Genomic DNA, 13,639 nt, shown 5'->3' on the forward strand with positions numbered 1-13,639 from the left:
CATTGCTGATATCAGTAAGGGTTTTAATAGGGGTATGAGTGGGATCGTTGGTGGGATAGTAGGGGTTTGTTAATGGGATTCGTTGGTGGGATAGTAGGGGTTTGAGCAGTAGGGGTTAATGGGATTCGTTGGTGGGATAGTAGGGGTTGATATACTCAGCCAGGTTTAAATGCTCGTTGTCCAGGGGGGTGATGTTCTCCGGGCGATGCACAGAAGAAGAAGAGACCGAGTGCAGCTGCGCCGGGCCTTTTAAACCCTGCTCAGTCCTGCCCAGCAGCATGCACACACGCCCCTCCTCCGACACACACACTACTCTAACACGTGGGCCGGCACGGTGATAGGAGGATCAAAGCAGATCCTCCGCCCGGACCTTGCCTGGCTTTCCCTCCCTGCTGGGAGGCAGAGAGGGGTTGGGGGGGATGGGACCCATCCTTCCCTTACAATCCCCCTGTTGTCGGGAATACGACAATTAACTTTGGCGGGAAGGATGGATATGTATTTGCCCCTCTCTACCTCACTCTTGGTGACAGTTCAGGAAGGACTGAAGTATACTATGGTCCTTAGGTACCTAGACATCACCCACTGCGACTATCTCTGACTTGCCGTTCACCGTAACCTTAGTCTCCATCCTCAGAGTATCCCGTCTTCTTCTCTCTGCATCTTGGTCTTTCTTTCACCGTCTTTGAGTCAATTTCCGTAGACTGGCCTTTCTTTCTGTAACCAGTAGGGATGGGCGAATTTGACCCGTTTCGTTTCGCCAAAAATTCGCCGCCGGCGAAATGTCGCAGACGCCCATTAAAGTCTATGGGCGTCAAAAAAAATTTGTCGCGCGGCGAATTTATTTTGTCGCGCGTCTTTTTTTTTGACGCACATCTCCATACAAGTCTATGGGCGTCATTTTTTCGGCGAAACGAGGTGAAAAAATTCGCCCATCCCTAGTAACCAGCTGCAGTCTATGGTGGTCTTTGAGGTTTCAGCTGCTCACGCTATCGTCTTTTAGGGCCATACTTTCTGGAATGGCTTCACCCTCATAGTTTTTAGGCCAATCCAGGTTACAATCTTGGACTGGGGTTTTTTGTTTTTTTTTACAAATGAACCTGGAGTAGTCTCGCACACTGGCCTTTCTGTTCTCTGTTAGAACCGGACTTTTGTAGGCAAGACTCCCATCAGACATGTTTCTCTTTATCTTGATTGCAGAGGGGGTTCTCCCATGGACGGATAGATAGGTCTTTACAAGGCAGATCAGACTTGGAGTCAGAGGTGATACCAGGGTACCTAAATTCTAACTGCGGAAAAGAACACCGCACTTATCTGACATTCAGTTCAAACTTGACTGCTCCTGGGGCGAGATTGGCAAATACACTTGGTTTAGGAGGGGACCTGTCCCTAATAAACCCTGTTCTAGTCCCCATTCACACTCACAATCCCATAATTACACACCCAACACCCACCCCTCTCAAAAAAAACCCAAAAAAACAATAATATATAAACACCATACCAAGGGGCTTCAGGATAACAAAAGATCTGCATCCAGAAACCTCATAGAGAAATATATATACATTTCCAAGAATTGGGAATTTAGGGTAGCTTTGCCTGGAGTCTCTCGATAAATCAAGAACTTTATAAACTTGTTAATTTAAGTACTCTGTCAAGGCTGTGCCCTGAGTCTCCTACGGGTGGCTTCGTGGAATTCTGTCTGATTCCGATTTAATTTTTCTGCAAGTCTCTTGACTCTCCGATATATCAGCCACAATCCCATGTACATAATGAAGACCAGAACCAGAAGGATTATCACAGGATGGATCAATAGATTGAAGAAGGAGGTCGCCTTTGGGCTGTAACCAAACAAACTTTCCCACCAGGAAACCTTGGCGTCTTTATCTAAGGAAGTGGCAATTGCTTTTATCTTGTTCTGGTCGTGGACAAGTTGGATGGTGGCCTGCTTCTCGGACTCATGGAGTTTCTGAAGTATTTCTTCCTCTCGATTAAAATTCAGAAGGAGATTTTTAAGTTCTTTGCCGAAACCCAGAGGAATCTTTTGGAGTCTCACAGGAACGTTCGGGCGGATGTCAAGCCTCTTTTCGGGGGTGATCGGTGTTCTTCCTTGTTGCTCTGCGACATCTAATCCTAAAACGGGACTAAGAGTACAATACACAGCGGGAGGAAGTTCTCCCCTCGCAGTACAGTTAGTTCCATAGATGATAAAGGTTGCATTGTTCCCTTGGTACCAACACCAATATCCCTGCCCTAAGTATACCAAATGAGAGGACGGCATTGGGTTAGTCTGCATCTCACAGGACCCCTCGGAGTTCCAACACTGGTGTCGAAGCACCCGATCCTGATTACCCTGACAGAGGATCGCATCCTCTTTCCTCCAGCATCCCTCCACATTAACTAGATAGTTACGTGAGGACTTCCGAGGGGAGCTGAGGATGAAACACTGTTTTATTACCTACAACCACCCCTAGGTTGACGGCACTGTATCCCTGTAATAACTGACCAGATACAGGTGCCAATGACGAGGCGGTACAAGTGAGGTTCCGACACCCGTGCCATTGGACCACCCACCAATTCGTGTGATTGAGTGCAAATTGGGAAATAAATGGACTTACCCGTTGGCGGAGGTTGAATGGGAAGTGGCCTCCGTGCAAAGATGATACAATATGTTTAAGGTTATCCGAGAGTTCACCTTGGACCTGCGTACATGCCAGAGCCAGCTGTACTCTATCATGTACCTCCAAAAGACCCATGGATACCAAATCTCTCTTCCTCCTGAATTTCCTGCGTCGAGGGTCGTCTTTCCTAACCTCTTGCCCCGCCTCTATCCATCCTTTCATCATATCAATTTGGTTCTGAATAAACTCCCCACATCTGTGATCCCAATGATCCACTCTGAAAACCCTTCAGGTGAAAAGAATGAACTTTGCCCCTGTGATGATTTTCCATGGAGATGACAGTTGAGGGGCTACTGGATCGGCCAATTGATGGATAGGGGTGTTGCAAGAGTCTGAATGCGGTTTAATTAGAGACAAGGTATTAAATATTATGGATTCCACATCGACCCCCCCCAACCCTCCCCCTTTTTCACCCAACTCTCAGTGTCTTTATGTTATTGAGTTGGGGAGGCTCGGGTGGCCTTGGCCTGGTCGATGTGGACCCACAAAACCTCCTGACTTCTACGCGACTTTTTCTTATTAGTCATTGGCCTTTGTACCTTTAACATGGAATTGCCCATTACTTCTAGGACCCGATAGGGACCTTCCCAGTTTGCGTCCCATGGACCAACATGTCGGAAGACCTTTACCATCACCATTTCTCCTACAGAGGGCATTGGCGTTTCCCCCTGTAGATACGGTTTGTGCAACCGTATTGCTGCGTAAGGCAGTAACTCCTTCAGGTTCTGCTGAACCTGTTAGAGAAACAGGTCTCTGGCGATGGCATTTTTTATGGGTTCAGAAACCAAGGGTTCATTAGGTAGGCATAAGGGCATTTTACGTCCGGTCATTATTTCAAACGGGGTTATACCGGTACTGGTGGCTTCAGTGGCTCGGATGCCCATTAGTACTGCTGGAAGAGAGGTTACCCAAGAGGAACCTTTCTCCAGTAGTGCTTTAGCCAGCCGTGTCTTTATGGTCCGATTCATCCGTTCCACAATTCCCGCTGATTGAGGATGGTAAGGCACATGAAATCTCTGTTTTATGTCTAAAAGACCACAGAGCGCCTTCATGACCTTACCCGTGAAATGAGTTCCTCTGTCTGATTCTATCACTCTGGGGATACCCCATCGTGATAGAACCTGCTCCCAAAGGACACGGGCAGTGGTTGCCGCCGAATCATTGGTCGTGGGAATGGCTTCTACCCATTTGGAGAAGACATCCACTACCACCAGTGCGTAGCGACAATTGCGACTACCGGCTGGTAAAGGTCCAATAAAATCGATTTGGATTGCGGACCATGGACCATCTGCAGGCGGGACCCGCTGCAACACCGGCTTCAGAGCTGGGGCCCTGGGGTTAACCTGAGCACACACCAGACACTGCTGAGTAACTTCCTCTACCGTATTGGACATCCCCGGCCAGTATAATTTATCTTTCAAAAAAGACAGGAGCTTATTCCGGCCGAGATGTCCAAAGAGTTGGTGGTTCAATCTGGTCAGTTCTGCTTTTAGATGTTGTGGAACCACTGGAAGAGGAAGCTGCTGGGTACCGGTATCATTACACAAAATACCTTGTTGCAATGACCAAGGATGTTGAGGTGTTTTGAGGTGTCATTAGAAGAGGATCTTTGGCTTGTTCCTCTTCAAATGACACTGGACCATCCTTCAGATGGGATCTTGTTGCAATCCGGTGTGTGGGTAACTGTTCAGTGTCTGGTTCCCGAAGGGTCCCAGACACTGCCGCTAATTTTGCCATCTCATCTACCTTGTTATTCCCCACTGTCATCCCCTTTTTGATGCGCCGGGATTTTGATGATTGCTGCTTCTGCCGTGTGTGTCGTACCCCAATCCCACAGTTCCTTCAGGACCGATACATGAGCCAGAGGTTTGTTTTGACTGTCTACAAATCCTCGCCTCTTCCATATGTCCAGGTGCAGGGTGAGGGAGCGAACTACATATGAACTGTCACTATATATAGTTCGCTTCCCCGAGGGCTGAAGAAGTAAAGCTTCCTTGACAGCCTCCAATTCTGCTCTCTGTGCTGACATTTGACCGGGTAACTTGACAAGACTCTGAGTACCTGTGGTCTCATCTAGCACAGCAAAACCTGTGACATAGGTTCCCTCCAGGTAGAAACGAGAGCCATCAACAAAGATGACCCTATCTTCTGGATGTCGATTGGTCCTGAACATCTGTGGTACACTGGTTTGCATTGGTTGGCCACAGTCATGTTTGGTTCCAGTGGTGTTCAGTAACTGGGACAGAACATATTTAGCTTTGTGGTTCACCTGCAGATTCCGGCCACTAAGATCCATAATCCACCTACCGAATCTCTGTTGAGAGACTCCAGGTAGTGTATCACGGAGCAAAAGGGCCAATGGAGAATGTGGAGTCTGCAAGGTGAGTGGCCTGAAGCCTACAATATGCTCAGTGGTCTTAACAGCATAATGAATGGCTGCCAGTTGTTTGGCACACTCATCGAACCCTCAATGAGAAGGACCACTGCGATGGACTCCGTCCCCGCATGCGCCTGTACGGCCAATTCTCCATCGGGATGTGGAGTAGCCAGTACAGGTGCCGAGGAGAGATCTCTTTTCAAAACAGAAAAAGCCTCTTCCTGCGCATCGGACCAACCTTCGATTGAGGGGTCTTCTCCTCGTAAGAGTTCATAGAGAGGTCTTGCTTTAGCAGCGAAATCCTCTATGAACTCCCTCATGAAATTGGCTACCCACAGAAATTTTCTCAAATCCTGAAGAGTGCCTGGCCTAGGTAACTTTACCATGGCTTCCACACGGGCTGCCATGATTCCTTTGGCTCCAAAAAGAAATTTGGACCCTAAGAAAGTCACCTCTGCTCTAGCCAAATTTGCCTTGTGGGGGCTCAACTTGAGTCCTGACTTGGCCAGAAGTCCCAATAGCTCCCTCAGCAGAACCAAGTGTTCCTCCATGGTTTCTGTATGCAGGAGCAAGTCGTCCACATATTGTAACAGACATTCGGGCCGCGAAAACACACTCAGCACTGCTGCCAATGCCTGGTGAATATATGTGGGACTGCTATGAAACCCCTGAGGAAGTACAGCAAACATGTACTGTTTGTCTCCCACCATGAAGGCAAATTTGTATCTGCAATTCTCGGTTAATTCGATGGAGAAGAACCCATTGGCAACATCTAAGGTCGAGAACACACGGCTTTTGCCACTTATTCTGGCCATGATGTCGGGAGTCTGTGCCACTACAGGGGCTGACATAGGGGTGTACTTATTAAGGACCCGGAGGTCTATGGTAAGCCTCCATGTGTTTGTGTCCTTCTTCTTAACTGGCCAGAGGGGATTATTGCATTTTGAATTTCCTTCAATGACCACACCCCTAATCTTCAGTTCCTGAACTGTGTCCATGATCGAACGAGTGGCTTCTGATGGAAATCTGTATTGGCGTTGAGGTGGAGGGTCTGGACCTTGTATGTCCACCTGAACGCCAACCAGTCTACCACAGTCATTTTTGCTCTGGGCCCACAGATCGGGATTCTCGTATACAATAGGATCCAGGATCCACCCATTCTGTGTCATCACGTCCGTTCCGATGATGTTATCAGAGCCGGGGTAGTACCACATTGGGATCTTAAGAGTCATGTATCTGGCAATCTGAATGGTTACTTCATCAATTCTGTGGGCCCTCACCCCCCCTTGTTGGTGATCAAATCCGATCACCACACACTGAGGGCTATGGTGGCTGTAATGTGGGGTCTCCCTGAAGAATCCAGTATAATAGGACATACTGGAGCCAGCTCTTTAGGGAGCCCTAACCTTCAATCGATATCTACCAGACTCCCAGTAGGTACCTGTGAGGTACATACTGCTACTTGTGAGTTCTTGCTCTGATCCTTCGGTATGGATTCATTTGATTCCATAACCTCTAGGGTATTCACAATAGCCACACGTTTTGGTGATTGGCTATGTAAATATCCCAGGTCTGTATCCACATGTTCCTCCAATGAGTTGTAATAATTAGGTTTCAGCTTGAAACCATTATTATTGCCCGTTTTCTCAGGGATAGTGCGGCTCCTTAGCCATTGTGGACAATTCCTTTTCATATGTCCGGTTTGTAGACAGAAAAAGCAACGAATGCTCCCTGTCCGTTGAAATGGCGGGGCCGTGGGGCGAGCATTTGAGGTGAATTTGTTGTGCGGTACCCGTTCATCTTGCGATTTAACATGTACTGGCACACGCTCCCTAACTTTAACAAATTTCTTATTGTGCAGTATATCCTGTCTGTACTGCTCAATAATTATGGCCGCATCCGCAAGGGAAGTTTCCCTGGCTGCGCTTAACCTGATTGCAGTATCAAGATATGGGAACTTTTCCACAAACATGCAGACCATGCCTTGTGGGATTCCCATACCCTGATCTTTAGTAACCCTCCTGTACATCACTTCAAACCGACTACACAGAGACAAAGGTTCGTCCTGTATAGTGGGCTTGAATTTTGACAGAATATCTGGAGTGACGTCCCAATGCCCTGTTGCCAGTTTCATGAGAATGGAGAGTCTTTCCTCCTCATCATAATACTGTCCATTCATTGGTTGTGTCCTCCCTGTTACCTCATACCTTTGGTTAAAGTGTGTAGGTAACCAAAGTTTAAACAACTCCATGCGATATTCAGGAGCCACTGAATACTTGTTACAATGACCCTCAAAAAGATCACATGAAGTAAACGGATCCACATTAGGATCATATTTTGGGATCTCCTTGCAGATCCGCAACAGGAAATTTATCCTTTCCATACTGGAATGGTTAGGATATACCTCTTCCTGTCTATCCGGACGAGTTGGCGGATTGGAAGTGGAAAATGGCCATCCACTGTCCTGTCCCCAACTGTTGTCCTGTTCCTGGAAGCGGCCGTTCCATCTGTTCTCTCCGGGTGTCGGAGTGAACTGTAGCGACCGTTCCACCTGTCCCCTAGTGTCTATTGGCTCGGATCTTTGATCATTGGGAGACCTTGGCGCTATCGCTGCTGTCTCCCCCTGTGCCGTTCCCGAAACACAAACCTGTTTCGTGGGCACCGTGCTATTAGCACCAGGCCGTGACAGATTGACAATTACCTGCTGCAAATCCGCAATGATTTGTGTTTTTGCAGCCAGGTCCTGTCGCAACTTAACAATCACAGCATCCGTAGATACTGCATTGTTCCTCAACTGATTGACTTCAATGTACAGTCCGAGCAATTCTTTGTCCATGTCAGAGTAGAGGCTCTCTTTGTCCGAGAGCCTAGACTCCAACACACAAATCTCCCTGCCCCTCTCCACTGTACACTGGACTTTCTCTTGCACCTGCGTCTCTAGCGCATGTATTTTTGCTATATTTTCTACACAACAATTGCAGTGAAAGTTTAGTGCATTTGAAACCTCCCCTGCCTTTTTAGTACTAGCTAGTGTCTCCATGTGTTCTGGCTTCCAAATGATATCCTCAAAGGTGTAAACCAATTTAGCTAACATTTGGAGGCATTTGTTAGTTTTATTAAAGACACCCCTACTGATACAATTCTTATCATGAGCATATGCTTGGTCCAACAAAGCGGACCATAGCAGCTCAGTAGATTTGTATGCGTTGGGTATTATGGGATTAAAAGTGCTGTGTTTACTCAAGTGTTGAAGTGTGGAAAAAGTCATACTCACTTTTGGTTGAGATGTCATCATTCAATCGGTGCTAACCTTTGTCCTTGCTGCTTGTAGAAGGTCCTTTAACTTCCGGAACGCCTTTCTCCCTACCAGACTAGACTTTTATCCTGCTCCGATAACGATGGATCTCTTCTCGTGACGTGATTTTTCTTTTCAGCAATGCGTACGCGTTGTGACCGTGAAAGGTAATCAAAAATAAATAAAAAAATTTTTAGTAACAGATAGATTATAGATTCTCTGCTTAAGCGTGATTTACGTTTGGTACTACACTGTAACTCGCGTTACCTGTCTGAATTATCAGGTCAGACATTCAACCTTGTCTCTACCGCCTGATAATCACAGTATAACCGATCCCTAGCCTCAAAACCGAACGCAAAAATAAAACTATATTCAGGGGCCGCTGGCTCGCCAATGTTAAGGGGGTGTATTTGTTATCGCTATTTATGCAGATGTTTGATACTTAGTGTTCATCCATAGGCAATATCATTGGTTGATAACTCCGCCTATTTATTCCTTAAAGAACTACTCTCAATTAACCTTTCACTATGTACGCTATATATTGTACTGTACTAACTATCTGCGTGCGCTTGCTACTCTAATTACATAATAACAAACACAACACAGAAGTTACAAACAACACAATATATATTTAATACGACACTCAACAATAGAAACAGCAACTACCTCTAATGCAGATATACCAATTACACAACATAAAACAACTAAATAAAACAATCCTCATTTACACTAACAATCCCCAAAATTCACCCACAATCTAACTACACATACACAATCACACACGTTATAATTGCCCGCCCTTCCTGGTGCTAAACTTTCCCTAAACCAACAAAAGGGAATTGGGGTGCAGGGGATAGGGAATTGGTGATATCAGTAAGGGTTTTAATAGGGGTATGAGTGGGATCGTTGGTGGGATAGTAGGGGTTTGTTAATGGGATTCGTTGGTGGGATAGTAGGGGTTTGAGCAGTAGGGGTTAATGGGATTCGTTGGTGGGATAGTAGGGGTTGATATACTCAGCCAGGTTTAAATGCTCGTTGTCCAGGGGGGTGATGTTCTCCGGGCGATGCACACAAGAAGAAGAGACCGAGTGCAGCTGCGCCGGGCCTTTTAAACCCTGCTCAGTCCTGCCCAGCAACATGCACACACGCCCCTCCTCCGACACACACACTACTCTAACACCTGGGCCGGCACGGTGATAGGAGGATCAAAGCAGATCCTCCGGCCGGACCTTGCCTGGCTTTCCCTCCCTGCTGGGAGGCAGGGAGGGGTTGGGGGGGGGATGGGACCCTCAATCTTTGTTAAATTTCCCCCTAAAGTGCAGGCACAAGTCACATGACTGGGGGCAGCTGGGAGATTGACAAAATGTCCAGCCCCATGTCAGATTTCAAAATTGAATATAAAAAAATCTATTTGCTCTTTTGAGAAATGGATTTAATTGCAGAATTCTGCTGGAGCAGCACTATTAACTGATTCATTTTGAATTTTTTTTTTCCCATGACAGTATCCCTTTAAATTTATCAACATTGAATCTCATTTGCCACTTAGCTGCCCAGATTGCCAGTTTGTCAAGATCGTGTTGCAAGGATGCCACATCCTGGATGGAATTAATTGGGCTTGATAGTTTTGTGTCATCTGCAAACACTAATACATTACTTACAACACCCTCCCCTAAGTCATTAATAAACAAGTTAAATAAAAGTGGACCCAATACGGAGCCCAGAGAGACCCCACTAAGAACCTTACTCCAAGTAGAGAATGTACCATTAACAACCACTCTCTGTACTCGATCCTGTAGCCAGTTTCCTAGCCATGTGCAAACAACTTCATTAAACCCAATAGAACTTAGTTTAGAAACTCATTTGTGGGGCACAGTATCAAACGCTTTGGCAAAATCCAAATAAATATACTGCCCCCCCACTGTCCAGCATCTTACTTACTTCATCATAAAAAGCGATCAAATTTGTCTGACATGACCTATCCTTCATAAAGCCATGCTGGTTGCTGCTCATAATGCCATTGACTAGGACACAATTTTGAATGTGACCTTCACAAGCCTTCAAATAATTTTCCCACCACGGATTTCAAACTCACTGTTTGTCAGGCAAAATGGGAGAGCTAGAGTTAATTGCATTGGTTTGAGATGCTGTGTTTTTATATTCTGGCTTTTTAGCCCTCGGGATTTAATAAATTCCGAAAAAATTTAGATTTTTTTTTAAAAGTCCGATTTTATTTAAAAAAAACACACAAATTTTTCGGGTTTTGGGGAATTTTGGGTATTCGGAGCATAGTAAATAACCCCCTTAAACTTTGCAAAAGCATTTGATACAGTGCCACCAGAAGGTTACTGGTTAAATTCACGGCACCAGAAGCCACCCCTTTAGAGGATAACAAATAAAAAATAACTTTTATTTGAAGCAGGGTAGGTGGTTCTTCACAGCAAGGGCAGTAGGTTGTGGAAAGCACTGTGGATGTTGTTGTGATGACTGATTCTGTTAATGCCTTTAAGAGTGGCTTGGATGATTTCTTGGACAAGCATAATATCCAAGGCTATTGTGATACTAAAATCTACAGTATAGATAGCGTATTTGTGCCAGCTGCAAGTTGAGCAATGAAAGCAAATATTTGTTGCAATGGGTTACTGTCCAGGTCCAAGTTTGTCCACTGTTTATAAATGGGCTCTGCTGTCATAGAGAGATATTTAATGCTATAATTTTATGGTGTTATTTAATGATATTTAATGGTGCCATTAAAAATAAAGGTGGCCATAGATGTTAAGATTTTTAAAATATTTTAAAATTTAAGACCAAGCTTGTCCTGAAACGATAGTTTAAATGTATGTGTAACTCTGGGTAGCTGTCTGCTTGGCCCCGCAAACAATTGGACAATTTCATTGTCAGTGTCAATCTATTTGGTTAGGATGTTGGACAAAAAATAGTTAGATGCATGAGCATTCGGTGCCCAATAACCTCACCATAATTTGACAGAATCGTTGTATTGCACTAAAATTGGTTGTTAGGGAAAGATTAATCTTAATGTCTATGGCCACCTTTAAGCCATGGAATATAAATATTTCAACAAAAAGGACCAGCTTAATTATTTCTTTGGCCATCTTTAAGCCATGGAATATAACTATTTTAATAAAAAGGACCATCTTAATTATTAAATAAATTAATTAACAGAGACTGTTTCATTATTTTCTTTTATTTAATTGAAACAAGGCTATTTAGCTGGATCAATGGGAGCTACAGAAAAGAAGGAAAGGGAATATGTTAATTGGTTCATCATGTAGAACAGGTCTGTCCAACTGGAGGCCTGTATGTCAAATGTCTGGCCCCCAGTCTTCTCATGTGCTTCATTCTTATTTATCTTATGTATGTTATTTAAATAATTTGGGTTGAAAAAGGTAAAAAGCCATCAAATTTAACTCATCCAAATGAAAACCAATGCACATATATCCATACATAAACAGAACTAGCTCTACACATTAACTGTAGTATTCAAGAGAATTAAAAGTAGGCTATAAATGTTGTACATTATGTTTTGGGCTTCTGTACCAGCCTAAGGCAACCATACATGACAGCACAGAAACCAGTGCAACTAACACCAGAATTTAATAATTAGCCTTGTAGCATCATCTTATATTACAGGCCAACCTCATTTTCTGCTTGATAATTTGCAACAGCCCCAAATCGTAGCTTCTCAACAGCTGCTCAGAGCCCACTGAGCATGTGAGTGTCGCAGACACTTTCCAAGATAGGTACTCCCTGTGAAAAGTTTTAAATCCTGAATTATTGCTGTTATTGAGAAGCTGAAACTTTAGGCTAGTACAATAAGTTCAGTATATAAGATATATAATTTATAGCATTTTTAGGCGTATTCATTTTTAGGGTTTTGTTCTCCTTTAAGATCACAATAGCCTTTAGATGTTTTCTTTTTATTCGCTAGTAATTATCCAAAAAACCTTAAATTGTTAGAGGTTTTCGATTTTTTTAGTGCATTGTTCTGCTTTTTTTAGTTCATGCTTTTTATATTTGGATCTTTTAATAAATTACACGGTATTCATGTTTTTAGAGAAAAATTTTTTTTTATGATTTCTAGAAGCTCTAAAACCACAAAAAACAAGTGTTGATAAACTGGCCTCTATGAGTAAGCGTGTTAAGTGTAGCTCTGTTGAGCTAGTTAAGATTATATGATGTTAAAAGAAAAAAAAAAGGATCCCTTTAATAAGGAAAGGCAAATACATAGTAACGCAAAATAAATAAATGTCATATACAGGTATGGGATCCGTTATCCGGAAACTCAATATCCAGAAAGTTCAGAATTACAGAATGAACATCTCCCATAGACTTTATTATAATCAAATAATCCACATTTTTAAAAAGGATTCCCTTTTTCTCTATAATAATAAAACAGTAGGTTGTACTTGAGCCAAACTAAGATATAATTATTCCTTATTGGGAGCAGAACCAGCCTATTGTGTTTATTTAATGTTTACATGATTTTCTAGTAGACTTAAGGTATTAAGATCTAAATTACGGAAAGATCCGTTATCCGGAACACCCCAGGTCCCGAACATTCTGGATAACAGGTCCCATACCTGTACTGTACATAAGATAATTATTGGAACACAATTTTCTGTTAATAATCACATGATCTAGATAACAATCTCTCATATATGGTAATTACAGCTTATTTTACATAGTGGAAATTATGGACCAACCTACATTGCCCAAATATAATAAGACTACTTAGCATCTAAGTTTATGTTTTATGGATGCATACAAAGCATTTTGCTCATGATGGGTAATATTGTTTAGTTCTTTTTCATGAAAGCATTAAAAAGCATTTCTCCATAATTTACCATAACATTTACCCAGTCAAGGGTGAAAAAACGTACTAATTTTATATGGAATGACAAACAAATTAATAAAAGAAACATTAGGAATGCTTTGAAGCACAAACAAAAAGTCCATGGTTAAATTTTTTAACAAGTTGGAGTCATTAGTTAAACAAATTCTGACAGCTTGGCTTTGCATTTCGAACCACACATCCATAGAACAAAGACATGATTTGTGAGTGAAGTTTAATAGGTCCCACTGCATATGATAATTCTATTCCAACAGTCATTTATTTCACTATAGATGTTAAAATGTTACTTGCTATGACTCTATGCCATTTTATGATTAGACTAGCATGGAAACAATGAATGTGTTCAAAGAAATAATATATAACTGAACCTTTTAATTCACTTAATGTCCCAAAATCTAATTTGGAAGCATTTATTTGTACTC

The 13,639-nt window shown here is 43.2% G+C and overlaps 1 pseudogene; it reads left to right on the forward strand.

The window, feature by feature from the left end:
• The first annotated feature begins 8,488 nt into the window (after positions 1-8,488).
• Positions 8,489-13,639, forward strand: part of LOC108715079 — a 32,346-nt pseudogene continuing 27,195 nt past the window's right edge.

Source organism: Xenopus laevis, chromosome 4S (assembly GCF_017654675.1).
Source record: "Xenopus laevis strain J_2021 chromosome 4S, Xenopus_laevis_v10.1, whole genome shotgun sequence".
Taxonomy (NCBI): domain Eukaryota; kingdom Metazoa; phylum Chordata; class Amphibia; order Anura; family Pipidae; genus Xenopus; species Xenopus laevis.